At 46.0% G+C, this 8,624-nt stretch overlaps 1 long non-coding RNA gene across 1 annotated transcript; it reads right to left on the bottom strand.

Annotated features, from left to right (window-relative positions):
- On the bottom strand, positions 1 to 1,349 carry LOC121137185. Its single transcript, XR_005874419.1, has 2 exons — positions 1,128 to 1,349; positions 1 to 809 (listed from the first exon to the last, which is right to left on the bottom strand). It is a non-coding gene; the product is annotated as an uncharacterized LOC121137185 (long non-coding RNA).
- Between the last annotated feature and the right edge of the window lie 7,275 nt (positions 1,350 to 8,624).

The following is an 8,624-nucleotide window of genomic DNA, read 5'->3' as shown; positions in this document are numbered from 1 at the left end:
TAGTCAAAACTAGTCCAGTTTTATTTCCATTCTAGGTTGGGTCAGTGTTCATCAAGACAGCTGCTAGAATTTAATCATTCTAGTGTTCACCAGAATTACACTCGTGAGAGCGTATAGACCAATGGTATACAGGAAGAATATAATGCAGAAGATTATGATTATCACAGAAAGAATAGTTATAAGCGTGATGGACATTAACTTCTCCTGTATCCCCATAAACACACACAGGTATGGCCCTTGACACTTAATTGTCTGGCACCAAATATCTTCCTTAACCAGGGATCGTTGATAGTACCATAGGATGATCAGGAAGACCCCTTGTATGGCCATCTGAAGCAGATAGTAGGTAAGGAACACAGACAACAAGAGCTTCTCCCTGGACAAGTTGGAAATTATCTCCTCCCTTTTTGCGCCACTTTCATAAAAGAACATATAGTTGGATAGGTCTTCCCCTAAGGGTTGCTGTGAATATTTTGACCTTATATTTAAATTCCGAAAGACTGAAAACTCCATCATAAAAAAGATAGAGTAGACAACCAAGCCAACAGTGTTCCAAACTCCTATCACAGACACGGAGAAATGTTGGTTGTAGCACTCAGCCAAACAGGCATCAGAGATGTTCCCATGGCACTGAAAGTCGGTCTTTCTATTAAGCCAGGGCACTTCTGATATGTACATGACAGAAAGGTAGAGGAAAGAGATCACAAGCCACATTGTCTGCCCTTTGTAGAAATTTGTGGAGCTTCTGCCCATCTGCAGGATCAGAGGCACTACACCTCTTGCTCTCATGCTGGCAACCATCTTGGGGCCTGGGAAGAGAAGAACAGCATCAGGAGGGTGGAAATGACTGACTTTACATACTGTGTCTGCCGCCCCCACCATAGGACGGGCTTGGGGCTCAGTTGTCTTAAGTAAGAGGAGACTAAGGAAGTTAGTGTTACGGAGGAGGTTACAGGGTTCTTGTCATTATTAGCATTCTTTCACTTGTCAACCCTTCCGCTTTGCTCCTATCAGTTTCTCTACTCTGCTGAGTCCTTTCCCAAGCCCACCCCCCAGGTTATTTCTTAAACCCTCTGCATAGCTCTGCATCCTGTTTCCTCTTGTCACAAATTCTCTGGCCTACTTACTCCTGTTATAGTTTCAGTTCCAACCTGTGCCAGTCAAGCTGTGCCAACCAACTGTGGGTTCCAACTGTCGTAGAATTGCCACGGGTACTAGGGTATCAGCCCTTAAAGGCAAACCTCCCTGTCTTCTTTCTGAAAAGTACTTGAGATGGGTAGGTTCGAATTCTCCTGTTTTCTTCTCCTTCTAAGACAGGGTCTCATATTGTATGTAGCTCAGGCTAACCTGGAGCTCTTTTTTTTTTTTTTTTTTCCAAGACAGGGTTTCTCTGTGGCTTTGGACTGGAACTCCCTTGGTAGTCCAGGCTGGTCTGGAACTCACAGAGATCCGCCTGCCTCTGCCTCCCGAGTGCTGGGATTAAAGGCGTGCGCCACCAACGCCCGGCTTCTAACCTGGAGCTCTTTATGTAACCCAGCTTGGCCTTGAACTCATGGCAATTCTCCTGCCTTAGCTTCTCACAGGTGTGCATCATTACATCTAGCTTTCCAGTTCTGTTCTTTTGCCAGCCTCAACTCTACTTCCTTTAAAAAGCACTAGTCTAGCCGGGCACACGTATAATGCCAGCACTTGGGGGCAGAGGCAGGTCTGGTCTACATATCAAGTTATAGGCCAGCCAGGGCTGAAACCCTGCCTGAAAGAAAGAAAGAAAGAAAGAAAGAAAGAAAGAAAGAAAGAAAGAAAGAAAGAAAGAAGAAGAAGGAGAAGGAGAAGGAGAAGGAGAAGGAGAAGGAGAAGGAGAAGGAGAAGGAGAAGAAGAAGAAGAAGAAGAAGAAGAAGAAGAAGAAGAAGAAGAAGAAGAAGAAGAAGAAGAAGAAGAAGAACTCATGGGACTGGAGAGATGGCTCAGCAGTTAAGAGCACTGGCTGCTCTTCCAGAGGTCCTGAGTTCAATTCCCAGCAACCACATGGTGGCTCACAACCATCTGTAATGGGATCTGGTGCCCTCTTCTGGTCTGCAGGCATACATGCAGCAGAACACTGTATGCATAATAAATAAATCTTTTTTTAAAAAAAGAAAGAAAAGAAAACCCACATGCTATCATAAAACACAATTGAAAAACATGTAATAGTAAAAATTAAAACTAAAATAAAAGAATATTACCGTATGGTCAATACCTTCTATTCTGGGGTAAATGTGGAGTCTACAACCTGCTTTACTCCCTTCTGATAACTCAAACGAAGAAATGGGCTTAGACAAGAATCATATCAGGGATGAAGGTCAAAGGTCAAGCAATTGTAAAACAAACCCCTTATGGACAGAACAGGTCATACAAGGCATGACACCTTAATAATGAGTGACTTAAGGTCCTCTCTCATATTTGCATAGGCAATCCAAAGGAAAAATCAACAAAGAAATCTTAAACTGCACAGAGCAAACAGATCTAGGAACTAGCTGTAGAACATTCCATCCAAGATATACAGACTATACTTTCTTTCCAGAAGCCCATGGAATATTCTCTAAAATAGAACACATTGTCAACAAGTCAAGTCTTACTAAACATAAAAGAACCCAAACAGCCGGGCGTTGGTGGCGCACGCCTTTAATCCCAGCACTCGGGAGGCAGAGGCAGGCGGATCTCTGTGAGTTCGAGACCAGCCTGGACTACCAAGTGAGTTCCAGGACAGCCTCCAAAGCCACAGAGAAACCCTGTCTCGAAAAACCAAAAAAAAAAAAAAAAAAAGAGCCCAAACAATCCTTCATCAGACCTTGGTGCAATAACGAAAAATCAGTAGCACCAGGTGTTATGTCACGCCTTTAATCCCAACATTTGGGAGGCAGAGGCAGGCGAATCTGTGAGTTTTCTTGGTTTTTTTTTTTTTTTTTTTTTTGAGACAAGGTTTCTCTGTGTAACAGCCCTGACTCTCCTGGCACTCACTCTGTAGACCCAGCTGGTCTGGAACTCACAGAGATTCGCCTGCCTCTCCCTCCCAAGTGCTCTGGTGTCTTCCTCAATGTGATGACTAACCTTGGTTGTCAGCTTGAAACACCTAAGGAGAGGGAACCTCTCAGTTGAGGAGGTGCCTCCATCCGTCTGGGAGGTCTGTGGGCATGTCTGGAAGGCATTTTCTTGATTGGTTATTGATATGGAAGGGTTCGGCTCACTGTGGCCTGGGCTAGTCCAGAGAGTGAGGTGGGAAGCAGCTTTCCTCCATGGTCTCGGGTTCAGGTCTTGCTTCCAGGTTTAAAGAAGAGAAGAGATTTCCTTTGGTTGTCTTGAAACTGCTTTCAAACCCCCACCCAGGCCTGCCCCACCCTGCCCCACCTCTGGGCTGGGGTTACTAAAGACCACCTGCCTCAGAAGGTCAATCAAGTTTCACACCCCTAAATCTCTTCTCCATCCCTAAAATCTAGCAGTCTGCAGTGATTCAGTTATCTGGGAGGAAGGGGTTAATTTCTTAATACAGTTACAATTAAACTGCTGAACTGCTGATCTCTGCGTTGGTAAGCTGGCTTGCTCCTTCCTCTTTCTGGGGTAAGAAAAGAAAAACTATACATCTGTTCTCCTGTTAGTGACCAACACCGATAGCTGCTCAGACAGGATATTTTGTCTGCTAATATGAAACTGCTCTAAGGAAGTAAAACCTGTGACCTCAGCTTCTGTAAAAACTGCTGTGGGATGGGGGAAGTGGTGGTACACACTTTTAATGCCACCACTCAGGAGGCAGAGGCAGGCAAAGCTCTGAGTTTAAGGCCAGCCTGGTCTACAGAATGAGTTCCAGGACAGCCAGGGCTACACAGAAAAACCCTGTCTCAGAAAGCCCAAAACAAACAAAGACTACTTATATATTAAATTTTGTGTTGGAGACAGTAAAGATGCTTTTGTAAATGTTTTTTGGTTTGATGTGGTGTCCCTGTTCCTCTTCCCTCCACACCCCTGCTTTGGTTTGAGACAGGGTTGTCCTGGAACTTTTAGACCAGGCTGGCCTCAAACTCAGAGATCTGGGATTAAAGGTATATGCCACCACCCAGCCAGGAGCTAAACCATACTTATGATGGTTAGGAAGATGTTTCAGTGGTTAAAGAAACTGGCTGCTCTTCCAGGACCAGAGTCAGATTCTTAGCACTCATATGACTCACACCCTTCTGTAATTCCAATCCAAAGGTATGCAATGCCTTCTTCAGCCTTGAGGACACTAGGTATGCACTCAGTGCACAGAAATACATGCAGACATTAAATAAAACAACAACAACAACAGCAACAACATAACTTTTGGGCCAGAGAAATGGCTCAGTGGTCAAGAGCACTGGCTGCTCTTCCAGAAGACCCAGGTTCAATTCCCAGCACCCACACTGCAGCTCATAACTATAACTCCAGTTCCAGAGGATCCAACACACTTTCACACACACACAAATGTTCAGGAAAACACCAAAGCACAAAAATACAAATAAATAAAATATTAAAAACTTTAATGTTTTGGAGGAAGTGAAAATTTTAAGCATTTAAGTTTCCTGGTGTTGATCCAGATGATTTCAAGCATAAGAGAATGAGCAGTATACAAAAGAGAGACTGGCCCATCCTGTAGAAAAAGACAAAGCCCAATGTGGATGACGTCAATCACTGGGAAGCCTGGGAAAGTGATTCGCATGAAGACACGGCTAATTTGACTGTTCCCTGGAGATGACTAACACACAGGAAGTGTTGGGACACAGATTTGCCAGTAGGTGGAGCTTCCTATGATTCATAAACACCGATGTTGTTTGTTTTTCAAAGCTAGATCAGGAGTAGGGACTTTAAGGACTACTGTCACCATCCCAATTTTGAGGAAGTAAAATAACTCCTGCAAGATTTCACAATTGAGAGGATTCCTGGGTTGATGCCCTAAAAGCAGATGCTGTATTTATCGCCTTTATCCCATTTTCAACCTCTTCATGTTCCTTCCTTCCTTCCTTCCTTCCTTTCTTTTTTAAAGGCTTGATGTCAACTACGGGTTGATAATGGATCACTGTAGGGGGCAATTCAAATCACCTAAGGCAATATCCGTATGCATGAATATTCCCCAGAATGCCATGATGTTTTGAGATCTTAGGCAACCGATGCAGCAACTGTAATGAGCAAACGGATTCCCCCTAACTCCCCTTCATTACCTTTACAAAACTACGGACATGGCAGTGGGCTCTTAGCCTACGGAAGGATAACTACTTTGGGATTCTAGGAACACAGACTTTGAAAGGACTGAAGCCAACTGGCTGACACCTGAAATTGATTGTCCTGTCATTCCTCCAGGGTATCTTTCAGGGTTGTCCTACTAAGATTTTTAAAAAATAAATTTATTTATTTTACTTTTTTTTTCTTTCTCAGCACTCTGAGGCAGAGGCAGGTGGCTCTCTGTGAGTTCAAGGCCAGTCAGGGCTACAGAAAGAGTTCCAGGACAGGCTCCAAAGCTACACAGAGAAACCTTGTCTGAAAAACAAAACAAAAAGTTAAGTCTGAGGTCAGCTAGGACTACATCCTAAAACCAGACATAAAACAACAAAATTAAATACAGGTCAAGATGTCAGGCTGTGCCCTGCCCTTGTCAGTGGCTGTGGCTGGAATCTATCAAGTATGTGGTGGAGAGAGGGACGAGAAAGAGAAGCTAAGTGGTTTGTGCTCTGTGAAGAGAGGTGGAAATAGGAACAGCCTGACGTGAGAGGCCTGTCCTGCCACAGGACGGGGACCACGGTCCTACTGCAGCAGGGGTCTATGTTGATGTCTACAGCTGTGCTACCGCCGAAGGTCATGCAGATGTCAGTGGTCTTCTGTACTGCAGCCTGAAGCAATGCTCATGTCTGAGGGCTGCACTGAGCTGACTCGTCCCCCTCCAGGACAGGCTTCAACACTACAGAGAAACCCTACTTCAGTGTTAAGGATAGAAGAAACAGGTTGTGGAATTTGCCTCCATGTCTAAAGAAAGCAACTGCAGCCAGGCATGGGTCAGGGGTGTCCCTGAATGGAGGCCTAGAGAGGGCATTTCGTGAAGCTGTGAGGGAAGCCTGGGTTGCCTTGGAGAACTTGGAGATGCCAGAGCCATGCGATACCTGCCGAGGGAGAGCTGCTAATGGAGTGGAACCAGCCCGTCACACATGGAGATGCAGTTTGGAGTTTGCACAGCTGGTTTTCGGGCTTGCTTTGGTTCAGCCTTTCCTCACTATGTTCCTTTCCCTGCATTTTGGAACAGTAATGTGTTATGAATATGGCGCAAGGGGGACCTTGGCACATGGCGGGGGAGGGATTGAAGGTGGAGCCCCAGGTTTTTTATTTGTTTACACCCTGCCTACCCAGTCACCCCAAGGTTCAGCTGGATCACCTTGGCATTCTGAAGTCTGACTCAGGAAGGACACAATTATGTCTTTGGTCTTTTTTGTTCAGATGCTGAGCAGAGTCTAAGAATTCTTTTAACTCCAACTCCACACTTCAGGCTCCCCAGCTTTTATTCTGTATACAGTATTCTGCCTGCATGTATGCTGCAGGCCAGCAGAGGGCACCAGATCTCATTGCAGATGGTTGTGAGTCACCATGTGGTTGCTGGGAACTGAATTCAGGACCTCTGGAAGAGCAGCCAGTGCTCTTAACCTCTGAGCCATCTCCAGCCCTCCCCAGCTCGTCTTTTTTTTTTTTTTTTTTTTGGTTTCTCTGTACTGCTTTGGAGCCTGTCCTGGAACTCAATCAGTAGACCAGGTTGGCCTTGAACTCACAGATATCCCCCTGCCTCTGCCTCCTGGATTAAAGGCGTGCACCACCAATGCCTGGCTCCCCAGCTCGTTTTAAGATTTATTTTGTATGTATACAGTATTCTGTTTACATGTATTCCTGCAGACCAGAAGAGGACGCCAGAGGCCGGGCGTTGGTGGCGCACGCTTTTAATCCCAGCACTCGAGAGGCAGAGGCAGGCACATCTCTGTGAGTTCGAGGCCAGCCTGGTCTACAGAGCGAGTGCCAGGACAGCCTCCAAAACAATAGAGAAACCCTGTCTCAAAAAATTAAAAAAAAGAGGACACCAGATCTCATTATATGGTTGAGAGTCACCAAGTGGTTGCTGGGAATTGAACTCAGGTCCTCCGGAAGAGTCGTCAGTGCTCTTGCCATCTGCCCACCAGGAGGCTGACCTGGGCGCCTCCCAGCCTCAGGTAGCACAGCTTTTGCTCTGTCTTCCATTCTCCACCTTGCTTCCTGGTGGCTACAGGATTTACAATTTGTCTAATGTGGATTTTACCTTTTAGACACTCAGGTTTCTCTGGGTAGCCCTGACTATTCTGGAACTCACTCTGTAGACCAGAGAACTCAGAGATCCCCCTAATGCGGATCCCCACCCACCCAGTGCTGGGATTAAAGGCCAGTGCCGCCACTTCCCGGCCTTACCATTACATCCCATCTATAAATTTAATGTGATTGTGGCCGGGTGGTGGCGACGCATGCCCTTAATCCCAGCACTCAAGGGGCAGAGGCAGGTCGAGCTCCGAGTTTGACGCCAGAAGTAGTTTAAGTGGCTATTTAAATATTCTGTAGCCAGGGACGACCCTGAACTCCAGATTCTCTTGCCTCTACCTTGTGTTAAACCCTAGCCCAAGAAAACTGTAGTACAAAGAAACCCCTGAGAACCTGGTGATAGCTATGCCACAGAAAACTCTTGTACATAGAAAAGTCAGTCTACAGGGCATCCCTAAAATGACAAGCTTCAGTGGCAGTTGAGTGTCAACTTGACGCTTCTTATGGCAATCTGGCCATGTGACATGCATGAGGAGTTCCATGGCCGCCGCTGGCCCAGAACCATACCAAGAATAAGAGGCCCAGTGTCAGTGCCCCTGGCTCTTGCTGGCTGCTTGGGTGGGGGCACCATCTCATCTCTCTGGCCTCTAACTCAGAGATCCCACTGCCTCTGCCTCCAAGTGCTGGGATTAAAGGCGTGCGCCACCACCACCTGGCTCTGGTTGTCTTCTAGTGAGACAACCACAATACAGTGCCACCTACTTGCAGTTTAGAATCTATTTCCTCATCAATTGTCCTTACAAGACAGGCATTTTGCACATCTCGCTGACACATGCCTGTGATGGGGTGGATACAAGACCCAGGAGTTAAAGATCAGCTAGTCCTCATGGAGACCAATAAGCAGGGTTGGTAGCACACATTTAACCCAAGACCCTGGAAGATTTCTATTGAATTTGATCCTTACGTCCCCTTCCCTGTCTACAGACTAAGAGTGCTAGCCAGGGCTGCATATTAACATCTGTCTCAATCCTATCATGTGGTCAATATGCCTGGAACATTTGCATTTGATCCCCAGACTTCACAAGGTGAGAACTCACCCCCACATACAAGTGTCCCCATGGAACAAACACACACAAATGTAAAACAAGGGGCCATCTAGATGGATCACTGGGCAAAGAGGTGTTTGCTGCCAAGCCTAGTGGCCAGACAACCTGAGATCAATACTAAGGATGAAAAATACTGACAATTCATTCTGACCTCCACATGCACTGTGGGATGTACACACCCACACACAATAATCTAATGTAATAATGAC

The sequence above is a fragment of the Mesocricetus auratus genome, unplaced genomic scaffold, assembly GCF_017639785.1.
Source record: "Mesocricetus auratus isolate SY011 unplaced genomic scaffold, BCM_Maur_2.0 Super-Scaffold_100676, whole genome shotgun sequence".
NCBI lineage: Eukaryota > Metazoa > Chordata > Mammalia > Rodentia > Cricetidae > Mesocricetus > Mesocricetus auratus.
This window is presented reverse-complemented; position numbering and strand designations above follow the sequence as displayed.